Source organism: Halyomorpha halys, unplaced genomic scaffold (genome assembly GCF_000696795.3).
Source record: "Halyomorpha halys isolate HHAL.00 unplaced genomic scaffold, Hhal_1.1 Scaffold50.1, whole genome shotgun sequence".
Taxonomy (NCBI): Eukaryota; Metazoa; Arthropoda; class Insecta; order Hemiptera; family Pentatomidae; genus Halyomorpha; species Halyomorpha halys.
The window spans coordinates 916,113-928,557 of record NW_027106849.1 but is presented as its reverse complement, the minus strand read 5'-3'; the positions used below and the strand labels follow the sequence as shown (position 1 = coordinate 928,557).

General features: G+C 30.4%; 1 long non-coding RNA gene across 1 annotated transcript in view; it reads left to right on the top strand.

Moving 5' to 3' along the window:
- The window catches only part of LOC136795237 (uncharacterized), a 48,843-nt gene that overhangs the window by 24,751 nt on the left and 11,647 nt on the right, over positions 1-12,445 (top strand). The window contains exon 2 of the long non-coding RNA XR_010842809.1: positions 10,583-10,689. This is a non-coding gene — a long non-coding RNA (uncharacterized lncRNA). The remainder of the gene's footprint in view (positions 1-10,582; positions 10,690-12,445) is intronic.

Sequence of the window (12,445 nt, the reverse complement as noted above, 5' to 3'; positions counted from 1 at the left end):
TAAATAGAGGTAGTGTGACTATGAATTGATTTTATATTTATTAAAAATTTATAAAAGAATGTCCTGCAGCAGTCTGGGCTTCAGTCTTCGGGTTGGGGTTGGGTTTCTCAGGTTGTAGGTCACTATTGATATAACCCTCTATTGACTCCATTTGTAATTCGTGATATTAAAACTTGTTAAATCATGGTTAAAAAAATATACTTCTGCATTTTATACTAATACTAATCTACTAGATTTAATAAACGAAAAGAAAAACAATTGTTTTCTTAGGTGAAGAATAATTCAGCAAAAATAATTGGCAAAGTTTAATTCGAACCATATCGTCTCCAAATTTTCATACACATTCAAATAATATTGTTAAAAAATCCAACATTTACTTAAATAAATAATTAAATTATTAAAAACTAATTTATATATCTCTGTGGAATAATAATTTAATTAAAAGAAGTATAAATGTTTGAAAAAGGAAGTAGTTTCAACGAGGGCAATTTGTTTTTATATGAAATATTTTGTGCCAAAATATAATTCTTTCGTTTTGTATCTTTTTTTTTTTTTTAGCTGCAAATGTTGATTCTGTTTAGCAGCCCATATTGTAGATTTTTATCCACTTTTTTAAAATTATTTTTACAAAAACTATTTTTTAATTTTTTTATTGTACAAAAAATAAAAGAAGAGCGATCTATTGGTTCCTAGGATAATTAAATGATGAAAATAACAATGCCTATTTTATCATTATAGCAAGAAAAAAAATATAATTATTGAGATAAAGCAGCACATACAATAACGTAAAAACATTTAACGACAAACACATAGAAAAATTAGACATGTATTTAAAAATCAATTTATATACACAGCAATATTTAAAAAAATACGTAATGTCATGAACAAAACGGAAACAGAAAGAATATAATAGTAAGAGATGGTTAGAAGAATATATTTTCGACTATCAGCAAAACCTTTTCACACTGTAAATGAGATTCAAACAATTATTTTTATAACCTTTGAGGATCAAATAATATTTTGAAAGAGGCAAAACAAAATAAAAGCAACAGAAAAATAACAACTTGTGTGGATTACAATGTGAAGGGCGGGAAAAATTATAGGTCAGCAAACGAACGAAATTGTTGTGTTTTTGACATGCAAAACATTTTGAAAATTAAATGGTCCATTAATCACATTGAGAGATCTAGAGGGAGCATACTATTCTGCTAAAGAATATTGTTTTTTGTTTTTTAATATAATTTTATAACTTACTCGCCATCCTTATCTTTAATCCATTGCCAAAATCCTCCCCAAATTCCAGTGACCGAGAGACCTATTGTAAATAATTTCATTGAAGTTCAGGCAATGGCCAGATCCTCCACTCCTCAACGTCTGCTGCTAGCGCCCTCACTCAGCCCCAACTGGCTTTCGATACTAGTAACACGGTTAAGGGAGAAGCGCTGGGATCCAGAAACCTGCTTGCAAAAGCGGCTAGACAAGCTTAGCCTGGAGTTCCCCAGGTTGAATATAAATATTATATGTAGGAATTCATGCGTGCAAGGTGTTATTTTATGTTAAATTATACAGCCCTTGAAGAATGGTGTAATTGGAGGAATAAAATAAATCCTATCAAATCACCCTTACCCTTCGTCGTAAACCTACCGAATGCCCAATAGTATCCTTTAATAATGTTACACTTGTCCCTGTCGAACAGATCCGCTATCCAGGACTACATCTCGACAAACGTTAACCTAGGATCCGCACACAAGACTGAAAGGCCAGGAAACTGCACGTCGATTTCGACTATTACAGCACTTATTAGACAAATGGTCTAAACTTCCACTTCATTACAAAAGAAAATTCATTGCATGACTATATAAGGCCCATCAGGACATACGAAGTTGAGCTTTAGGGCTCCACTAAACGTTCAAATTCATCTAGCATCCAATCCTTACAATCCAAAATCCTTCGTAAAATCCTCAATCCTTACTTTGACGCAAATGTTTTATATCCGATCTAGATCGAACCAGATATCATTCCTTCCATTATCAACTCGCTAACTACCCTAACCAACTAGTATCTAACCTTCCATTCCTGACAATCTTCCGTGGCGCCTGAAAAGAAGATTGCCACGAGACCTTCTAATGTAAAAACGTCATTAGTGCTACCAATTTGTTTCTCTACACACCTGTATCATTACATTATAACTAAAATCAATTAACTAAATGTATACCTTTTTACAGTGGTAAATTTCAATAAAGATATAAATAAAAACAAGTTTAATTATGCTCCATTTTTTCTTTCTATTTATGCTTTTGTAATCGTCTATTTTACATATCTCTGTAAATGTATGAATTTGGGTCTTTTATCTAAAATATCAATTTCTGGGTATATGACAGGATGCAATACTGTTTTAAAATTAAACCTAAAACTAAATTGGATTAAGACTCCCGTAACACCGAAAATTTCTAAATTTTCTTAGAAGTTTTTTTCATGACAGGAATCATTGATTGCCATTTGTATTCAAAGTAAAAAAGTATGACATCAGTCTTTATTATAAATGAAAAATATGAGCCATATACAGTATAGTACCTTATAATTTTTATTTCTTTTTGCGTCTCTATAAGCGATAATTAAGTCCTGGATTACAACAACCCGAAGTAGACGCCGCGAAGAAGTAGCGATCACCCGACTAAGGATAGGAAATACCCGAATGACATACCACCTCATAACAGGAAAATCAGCGAAATGTCATGTTAATCTGACCGTCAAACACTTTTTTGAAGAATGTAATAACTACAAATTACTGGTTCAACGTTAATTAGGGATACTAACAAATGTTCCAATGGCGTTGAGAAACGACGAATCCGTAATAGAAAGAGTCATTAAATTCATCCCATAAGACTAAGTTAGTAATCACCCTTTAATTATTATAATTAATTCTTTATCTTGCCTTATTTTTAAAATTAGAATAACCACTTATCTGCTTTTCATCATCCTTTCTCCACTATCCTTACGATCTATTATTAAACAAATTATAATTGCCTAGCTAAATAATATTTCAAATCTCAAAAAAATGAGTCCACTGCTGCGGATCCCCGCAAAGGCAACTAACAAGACCTTACCAAAACCAACAACCAACAAGCTGTTAAACGCCCTTTTAAAACAAACAAACAAACAAGCGATAATATATGGATCCACTTGTGCTCTCACAAAACATTAATGTTTCATAATGTAAGTGCACTAAAGGAATTGTCAAGGAAGGTATGTAAAAGTAGCATAAGTGAGGAATCGAACCTATTTCAGCCATTTTCTAACTTGAAATACTTCGAATGCTCTCAATAAGTTACCTAAAATTAACAAAATACGAAGGGTTATATCAAAGTGCGGTAAAATGCGCAGGTAAAAAAAAAGGTATGTTATTCATGCGGCATTAAATTACTCAGTTCAAGGCTACTCTAAAGAATCCTCTGTGTATGAGTTAATAAGATCGACATCCTACTTGCTGTTTTTTTACAGGAGCTAAACCTGAAACGTCAAGGACTTAGGAAAATAACATGTTTCCTGAAATATCTATTCTCAAGAAAGATAAATCAGCTGAAGAATTTTAACAATTACACGGCATGAACATATCCTTGTGCCAGCAACATACTAGTATAATTGCTTTGTGGTCACAAATTGACAATTGAATCTTAAACCCTTTGATAGCGATATTTAAGTATACTAAATTGATGTTTATTGTAATTTTTTTTAAATACATTTGTGTGTGTGTGTGTATATATATATATATATATATATGAGAGAAATAGATAAAGAGAATGAGACAGTCATCAGCAAAGGCGGTGGTCAATTACAGCACCCATTAAGATGTTAGTTGTTTTTTTCCATGAACCATTTATAGTGCGGATGTGCGCAAACCTTATTTCACAGTCAGCATGAAGTTTTAAATCGATTTCCAATTTCTGAAATAATAATAATCGAAATCAGAGTTATTAGACATGCATTAAGCTAAGGATGATAAGCAAGCGTGACTCCAGTACTAGAAACAAAACCAGTGGAGCTGAAAAGCGTGCACAACTTGGATTAACTTCGTGCTTACTTAGTTCTTCGGTAGGTCCGCATTAAAACTCTCTTATCGAGTAGAGGGCTAAGAAGTTCCAACAGAGGTCTCGACTGTTTGCGTTAGATTTACTTATCGCCCATGATTCAGGATTATCACTACAGGAGTTTCTGTTCGACTCAGGTGTATCTCCCAAACGGAAAAGTTACAAATGTTTCACTATCTACGTGAAGTGTTTCTTCAACTTAGTTATGTTAAGCGTTCAACACACTATCTTACATCTTTAAAGTTAAGTAGGTAATTTAGAAGTTAATTTTTAACTTTTTTTTTTATAATGATGTGCTGATGCTTAGCTTAAATAGTGGGAGACCAGTCAAAAAAAAAAAAAGATGGTTTTATCTTGAATTACAAGTGTTGTCAAAAAGTAACCACAGGCTAGGGTACAATCTATGGAATATGTCAAATAATAAATAAAATAATTGTTTTGTTTTTTTCGTTAGATGTGTCAATATTCAAGGAAAGAAGCGATAAGTGTCAAGCAGATTCATTGTTTTATTTTTTATAAATAGGTTAACTATTATAAATAGTACCGATAAAAGACTCCCTTAACCATATACAATGTTATAAATAAAACAAAAAATTAAGATAAAAATAATCTGATTAGAATAATAATTCTTAAGAAAATATAAAAGTAAAGTTAATAAAAAATAAAAACAATGACATTTATGGATTTAACAAAATAAATAATTGACTTCTCATGGCAAAAAAGTTAAAGTGAATTTAAGAAAATCATGAAGAGGAAAAAAAAAAGAAATTAAGATAAAATAATTTTTTCACTTAAAATAACAGAACTGATAAATATATGATTTATAACAGGATGTCCTGCAGCCACCAGGGCTTTAGTCTTCGGGTTGAGGTTGGGTTTCCCAAGTTGTAGGTCACTGCTCCTTTAAGTTTAGGTAACTGGGAGTAGAAACTTGATGAACCTTTTTTTGATGTAATCCTCTATTTGTCATTTCCGATGCAATTGGCTGTTTCTTACAAACCGAGGAGCATCTACTCATTAAGGTTTATTATTATATAATCAATCGGTAAAATATAATAACAATCATTTTAATACACTGAGTTTGTTGCAACATTACTTTTTTGGGGGGGGGGAAGGAGGAGAGAGGTGAGTTGAAATTTCAACTCATTTAATTTTCATATAAAAATAAAAAAAGAATTAATATTAATATTTTATTTTACGAGTTATCTTTATCTCCATATCTGAGGGATTTCTAGCAATAACCCTAATAATCAGAAACAATTATAATGAGTTAGATAGATAGTTTCGGAAACATTACTAATATACAATACAGTATCACTAGCAGTATGTTATTCGGCAAAAGCCCCACCAGTCCGTTAATATTTCCAGTTGTGCCTGGAAATGAGGTGAAGAAGGGTCCCAATGAGGTGACCTCAATGCTGCGACATTTTATAAGCATTAACCCACACTCGGTGTTGATGGATGAGTTGTTAAATAATGATGGTAGTACTGGATACTAACCACGTATCGCTATATCTTTCATATAGAAATATTTTTGTAATTAATGTAAGTCGTAGGATATTACCTGAGAATAACTATATAGTTTATAGAGAATAATTATAGTGGAAGATTATTGATTGACCGTGTGTATAGATGAATGGAATATGTTCCGGGTGCGGTAAAAAAAAAAAAAAAACTCAAATAGTAGACAATTATACTATTTTATTGAGCCAATAAAATACTATTAGGTTGTTTTTTTTTACCGCACCCAGACCATATTCCATTCATCGAGAATAATTATAAATTGAATTGGAGCAGTTTTTACTTAATTCCACGAAAACCCCAATGCATTTCCCCTCTCGACAGCCAGAGGACATATTTGTTACTACTCACAAAGTTCTTATAATACCCCTGATGCCATTGGATTATTTAGAAGAAAAAATAGGCCCAAGAGATGAGGGTTTGATCCAAACAAAAAAAATTGTTTTTCATCTTCCCAGGATTGAGATTTCTACATCTATACATCTATATTCTAGTGAAATTGTATTCTCATTCCTATTATTATACAAATATTTTCAGATTTTAATAAATATTTTTAATTTGAACGTGTATCTGTGATTAATTAATTTTAAATCAACATTTATTCTTTTCATTATTTTTTTGTATATATGTTTTTAAATAGTTCATAAAAAAACTATACATGGTTATTATTATTCATAACTCAGAAGAGGGTGAATTATATTTCTTAAATATATATATATATATATATAAGTTGATGATAATCGTTATTTTTTATTTAATTTATATTTTTCAACAATTCACTTTTTGTTTTTTATCTAATATATTTGTCAAGCTTGCTAATATTAACTTGTTAATATTAATTATCATAAAAAATATTTTTAAAAATGCTACTTGATGAGACTGATTTTCAGTTATAATTAAAAAAAGTCGAATTATTAGAAAAAAAATCGTTAAAATAAGTTTAAAAATTTTAATTGTTAGAAGTACTAAAATAATTATTACTTTGAAAAAATTGATTTAATTTAAAGCAACTTTTATAAATAGGTTATCAATAATAATAATAATAATAATAATGAAGGCCTAACGAACCCGAAGGTTCGATGCCGATATCCCCTAACGCTCTCTGCATACATCCATCCAGTGATTTCCCTCCAAACCCAATTCCACTAAATCAGTTTTAACACAATCCTCCCATCAACGTTTTGGTCTACCCTTCGGACGTTTACCCGTTGGTTCAGCGTTTATTAGCATTTTAGGGATCCGCTCGTTACTAAGCCCTACAATCTTACACGCCCTTCTTATACGCCGCAATGCTATAACTTTAATTATATTTACTGGGTTTATGTCGCCTTAATTCAGCGTTGTTTAATCTTCTAAATTCTCCCATTAATTCATCCTTTTTCGGTCCAAATAAAATAGGTTATTAATACCGATAAAAATATCATTTAAGTATGAAAATATCGACTTCCTGTAGAATCGATATTTTTTCTATGTATGGTATAAAAAAGATTTATGAAATATAGTGAAATATTTTGAAATAGAAAATAAAAATACATTACTTTTGAGATAATGGATTTCAAAAAGGCTTATTTTATTATGAAATATCATTTTTGCATACTTTCAAATTAAACTATTAGATGTTTATTTATAATATGTGTATAGACATACTTCAATGTTTTCAAGCAAAAATTATGTTTAATATAATAAAAAGAATCACTGTATTTTCTTTTCACAAAGTTTTTTTTTTAGTTATATCATATGTACAGAGGATAAAATGTTTTCTTATTATATGAAGTAGAAAACAAAAAATAAGTAAAGTTTCAATTAGAATATATTTTAACATTTTAAGTTATAAATGCCATTGCTTTCTGTCATTTAATATCTATATCAGTATTCAGTTTTGTAGTGAATATTATTTTTATAAAGTTTAAAAGAAAAATGTATCAAAGCATCTGATCATGTTAGTAGCCAATTTAAAAAATTAAAAAGTAATCTCACAGCCAAATCCTGGTAATCATTTATATTTATCTATGCACTTCTTTTTAGGGTTATTAATGGACGAAAAGACCAATAAGGAAATTTTCAATTTCCTACCTGAGCCATCAACGTTTCTAAATTGATTCGAGCCCTGGATCATCCATCTCGCGATTGACTGAAAAAAAGAGCAAAAACAGACCAGCCATTTTCATTTAGCTAGTCACATCTTCTTTAGCGTGGGCGTTCGTAGCTTGCTAACGGGTTGCGATGACCCAGTCACAGACATCGAGGACCGCTATGCTATTGGCAGTCTTGAGCTGCAGTGGGTGTAAACCCTGAATTCCTGATCAACTCTAATGCAAGTCCAAAGAGAATTAGCCAAAACAAACCGTTTGCTTGGCAGATCGTACATTATCCTACAAGGAGACCCATATTAAAACAGAACATTATACTCTGGGCAGCGACATTTTCATCACAGCAGAAATAAGAAAACAAAATATTTTGGAATAAAGATAAATAAAAAATCCAAAAAGATGAAGAAGAAGTTCAAAGAAACTTCTATACGGACACCCATGGAAAGATTGTGTCGTCCTTTAAACAGAGGTTTCTGTAAAGAATTAGCTAATAAAAAATAAACTAATAGAATTAATTACATATCTTACCGCCAACGTCCAAAGAAAATTAACACGATGCTTATACTAAGAAATCCAAGTAATCTTTAAGTAAGGACCTCTCGATATATTTTTCTTATTTCAGGTAAAATAACTGAACAAAGTTTATGATAAAATCGGGGGAAAGTTCAGAATGAAACAATCAAAACAAAACAACAAAGTTACATCATTCGTTTCTTTTATAATACGAAATATAATTTAAAATTATATAATTTTTTTCTCTAATTTTAAATAAGAATTAATTAGTGATAAAATAACTCATACATAAGTATATAAAATACGTAATAAATACTTATTATTTAAGATAATTTTTCGTTAATGTTCTAATATATTTGGGTAAAACTGTGTAACTTCTTTGCAAAATAAGTACCTCAAAACTTAGTTTTGGAATTAAGAATTTTCATTCCTATTATATGACTTTTGTCCGTTACAAGGAAGTGAAAATACTAACGCAGAATAAAATTTGTGTCCGGAGTGGAGAGGTCCGTAAACGAGAGCTTCAAATGCTTTGAATGTGAATATTGCAGACAGGGATCTTAAAAAAATTGTTCCATTATACAGGGATATTAGATTTAGCTAATTTCACAACGTGCCTCGATATAAGTAATTGTTTTCCAAGATGGATCTAATCGCTGTTAATAAATGTTTTCTAGTTAAGACAAGCTTGCCTCTCATCATGGGATTTCAGGCACGGGCCGGTAAGGTAAGATTTCCTGTTATTATTTTTGATGTTCCATCTCTCGAGAGATTTCAATGTCGTTGTGCATTTAAAAAAAAAAATGCTTATGTACAGTGACTGACTAGAATTTAGGTGGGGCAGAAAGAATTCAAGTATGTAGGGAAAAGGTTAATACAAAATAGTTGAAATGATATAAGTAATGTTCATATGCCAAGATCTTATGGGTTGAGAATGGATAGGACTTAAACTGGAGGAGATTATAAACATAAGGACGATGGTTGATACTCGTTTGATTAAGGACTGTTCCTTAGAAATATTGTCTTAGGAATGATGGGAAGAGCCATTCTCAACATAATGATGTGAAACAGGGAAACGTCTTGGGGTACCGTTAACAAATCGTACGAAGCTGAAAGCTGCGTACATCACCCAGCAATAATCAGCGTGAGGAGGAGAGATGAGGGAGGATACGAGAAGGTTTGGGAAGAAGGCAAAGAAGGATTGAGGTAGAAATAGATAGTCAGGAATTTAGAGAATTTAGTCAATGACTATGCCTAGTTTTTTAACAGTGGGGCAGAAAGTTATAGGAAGGTCATATTAATAAAGGATTGGAAACTTGATACCGGATAAACTGAGGTTTTTGTAAATAATGAAAAATAAGTAAGGATTATTTAGTGATATCATCTTCCCAAATGAAAATTCTTATGCACATGTATTAAAAGCGTACTCTAAGCTACAGAAGACGGAAGAGGACTGTAATTTAATATCTTCCCACCCACATAGTAAGAATGCGATATGAAAAAAAAAAAGTAAAGAAAAATATTCCAATTTCATTTAATAAAATTTTCAATTCGGCATTGAAACTCTGTCATACGATTTCAACGAAGATACTTCCTAGCTAATACTAGTGATTACTTGATTGTACATTGAATATTTATTAATGTGCAAATATTTAAACTTATATTTTATAAATAATTTTATAAATAAATATTTTTGTAATTGACAGTACTGTATGAATTTAAAAAAAAGTACTTCTAATAATACTTTTATCCAACAAACTACAAACATTTATCAACAAAACCTAAATTAATGAATGGGAATATCATTGACCAAAGCAGTAATCAAAGATTACCAAGCAAGTTATAATACTGCTATGTGTGCCCTAAAGTTGCAGGCCTTTATTAAGGTAACTTATCAGATCAAAAACATTTTTAAAGTAGACCAACATTTCAAATCACTATAGTAGAAAATGTTATTATGAGTAAAAATGTTGATTTATACATGAACCATTGAATGGCTAAAGCGGTGTGAGTAAAACCTGAAGTTTTGAGATATTTAAACATAAGAAAAATTCCAATAAAGTTTTTAGACAAGAATAAAAGATTTTTTTATTGAAACTAGTAAGATCCAAGTCTACATTAATTTTTTTTTAAACCATTTGAATATATAGAGTTAAGTCAAAATCGTTCGAGTTTTTTATTCAGTAAAACGAGTAAAACCATAAAGTGGAATCACATCACTTAAGGATTCATTATAATGATCTATTAGAGATCAAAAATTTACAATAATATTGTTTATTTAGCTCTATTAATAGTTTATTATTATTTTATGTTTATATTTATTTGAAATGTTATAAAGTAAAATTAATACATATTGAACTGTTATTACAGAGGCATGAGGACTGAGCATGTACGCATTCTAGACTGAGATGTGGATCTCCTTGAGTCCACGACCTTCTGAACTCTTCCGCTGCTTTTTACTCCGAGATAAAGTCAAGGCAAGAATTTTAGTTGTTAAGTACATTTCAGCATACTAAAACTTTCGAATAGTTTTCCATAGCTGTTTCAATTAGTTTTAGTTATATAAATTAAAAGAAAATGTAGATTTTTTCAATAAAAATACTATCAATCAACAAAATCATAGCATTAAACAGAGCAAAGTAAAACCTAAAAAAATAATGATAATTATCAAGGAGTAGGTGATCGAAAAATGATATGAGAATATAAAAAATTGGATGGAAACAAATCTTATCTAATTTACCTTCATAGACTATACTTAATTTCATAATGTAATTTGGAGATTAAAGCTTTTACGTAGCAATAATTTTATTACAGGATCAACTTTATTTATTTTGAAATTGTAGCAGCTTTTCTACTTTCACAATTAACATTTAGGTATTGGTATAACCCTACTGTAATTCAAAGCAAAAGTAAAGGAAAATAGCCCACGCCCACTCAAAAAAGGTTTACGTTAAAGTTAATAGGAATGTCCGCCATTATAATCTAAACTGAAACCGAAAGAAACCAGTGATTGGCTCATATTCCTTCCCTAATCCTCTGCCAAACCTCTAATAGGCTCATAAGGTACACCTTTTTTGGCTTCACTTTTTCTGCCAGCTTGCCCTCTCCATTATACTTCTTCCTCCAAACAATCAGGGGAGTGGCAGAATCCTACTTCTCTTCAAAGCTAAAGTGAAGTTAAAAAGGCCACGCCCAATGAAGAAGGTTTACTTTGAGATTCATAGAAATATCCACCATTCTAATCTAAACTTAAATTGTAGACAGTGAAAGATTGACTCGTACTTTTTCCCTAATCTTATACCACGCCCCTGAAAGTGCTTTTTTGACTTCACCTCATCTGTCATCTTATTCCTTCTATTATACTTCCTACAAGTAAACAACCAATCACCAGAAATCAATAATAAACTAAAGACTACAGTGGATGAGGACTAGTTATTAATGTACTCTCTAAAATCGCTAATTTAAAATATTGTAGTCATGTTAGGCTAACCGTTTTAATTTATATAGTTGATTTTATTTTATATAAAGTGTATAGTATTTTATGCTTACATTAGTTATAATTGAACAGAGCACCGATTTCTGTCTTATTGTAAGTTGAACATTGCAGGTTTATATTGATATCCTTATATAAAAATGAATTGACGAGTAAGAGTACATTACCTTTCGTTATTTACGGTATATATAAGCAATAAAGATTCTACCTGGCTTAGCTATCAGCATAAAATTCGGATCTTACAATTTTTAGGTCATTAGGAGAATGAAAGTTTCCTTTTAATTTTGGTAATTATGCCTATAAAATAAAAATATATGTATCAACCTGAATTTCTAATTATAAAATGAATATTTTAAATGCTATGCTTTTTCATTTCAAAAATATCCAGCTCTTAATTATTTTCCTTCAACGAGGAAATGGTTGAAATTATAGAAAATATTTTGATCTGGAATTTGAGGAATGAGAAACGAGAAGAATTTTTTAATTAGAAAAATACTTACAAAGTTCTTAAAAAAATCCTATTTGATCGAGCGTTAGTGATATGAGTTAATATGGAAGAAATGTAGAAAGTCTTAGACGTTTGGGGATTTTTGGGCCCCCTCATAAAGCCAAAGCAAACAATTGGAGCAGACTTTAACTAAGGTTTTTCCCGAACAAGTGATGGAATATTAATTATTTCGATTATTTCGATTGGAATAATTTTTAACTTGTTAAAAAGTTGAAAAAAAAATATAATGATA